At 50.3% G+C, this 1477-nt stretch overlaps 1 protein-coding gene across 3 annotated transcripts in view; it reads left to right on the forward strand.

The window, feature by feature from the left end:
* DAG1 (dystroglycan 1) overlaps positions 1–1477 on the forward strand; it is a 34267-nt gene that overhangs the window by 20512 nt on the left and 12278 nt on the right. The window lies entirely within an intron of this gene.

A 1477-nucleotide genomic window follows, 5' to 3' on the forward strand; every position in this document is an offset into this window, starting at 1 on the left:
CTGTAGTGAGGTCCCCCCTTCATATAACTGTAGTGAGGTGCCCCCCCCATATAACAGTAGTGAGGTGCCCTGTGGGAAGGTGAATGTTCTCTGGTTAATGAGTGAATGTTAGGTGTAATGATTGACCCGCTGTATCCTGGTGACTCCGCTTTGTGATTTGCATGTTGTCACATTTCCTGAATTCCTCTTATGGAAAGTTTTTCAGTGGACATTGGGGGAGAGGAGATCATGCTGGGACTTGTAGTGTTCGGGTTATTGGCATATCTGGAATATTTTCTTTATTCGGAGATCCTCTCTACCTGTCTGGAATTCCACTTCCTGGGAGTATTGTGTCTCCAAGGACATTCCTGTCATTCCTGGGATTTGGAGGGCTGACCGCCCCCCCCCTATACCCGACTGATTTATGCCCTCCAGTGGTTGGCTGAAAAGTCCCCGTCAGTCTGGTGGCAGTGGGTGCCCAGGAAGGGGGGGTACTGGCTCCAGGCTGGGGGTGCCTGCATTGGGCTGATTGGTCGCTAATCTCTGCAGGTCATCCTTGGTGTTCTTGGTCGCAGAATGTGCACAGTAAAAGTTCTCCTGGATTCATGAAGGGACCCGTACAGGGGGCCACCTGTCCCCTCCCCCATCCTAAGGCACTACCTATACCATGGTGCAGCTTTGCATGCTGAGCTAGGTGTGTCCCCGGCTGTATTGGGTGAATGCTGAGCAGGGAAGCTGCCTGAGGCCAAAGATTTTACTAAACTGTTAATCAATCTGATCCCATTCACTGCACAAACACTGCTGAGCGTTCGGTGACAACCAGAGGAAGGCCGACAAATGTGACCCAGCACCTGTATCACAGTAAGACTGACATAGCCACTGCACGTATGCTTAATTTCCTGTGCTGATGATATTGGGACAAAGAGGGGTAAACTACAAGCTGGTGACCCCAGATCTGTGTGGAGACCCCCCATGGTGACACATTGTGGGATGAATGTTCCGGGGATTGATATTCCACAATCTGCAGGCAGAGGATTTCTATTGGTCACACCTGACCCAGCTCTTTGCTTTCATTGGCTGATGGTGGAAATAATCAGTGATTAATGGGTGTTTAAGGTGTTTATAAAGATAAATTGAATGTCTGACCAAATGCAGGGAGGGGACCCCACAATATCCGGCTATAATTTGGGGGAATCTAAGGTGGCTCAGAAACCAACAAGGGGCAGTGTGGTTGAATTCTCCCAAACAGAATAAGAATCCCAACCCCCCATGGGGAGCTTGGAGGAGGGGACTTGGGGATTTGCATTCTTTGGAAATTCATTCATCAAACTTTTTGCTGGTAATAGGAAATCCGCAGTTTGTAGGGCGGCTGGGTGTTGTGGGGGAGGGGGCCTGCACCCCACTTTATGCTCCCATGATTGGCAGGGACAGTGGGGGGCAGATTGTATGTATGTACACAGGAGCTGTGTGTGTGGAGAGATGCCCCCAGCTGTGCAGG

Source organism: Pyxicephalus adspersus, chromosome 8 (assembly GCF_032062135.1).
Source record: "Pyxicephalus adspersus chromosome 8, UCB_Pads_2.0, whole genome shotgun sequence".
NCBI lineage: Eukaryota > Metazoa > Chordata > Amphibia > Anura > Pyxicephalidae > Pyxicephalus > Pyxicephalus adspersus.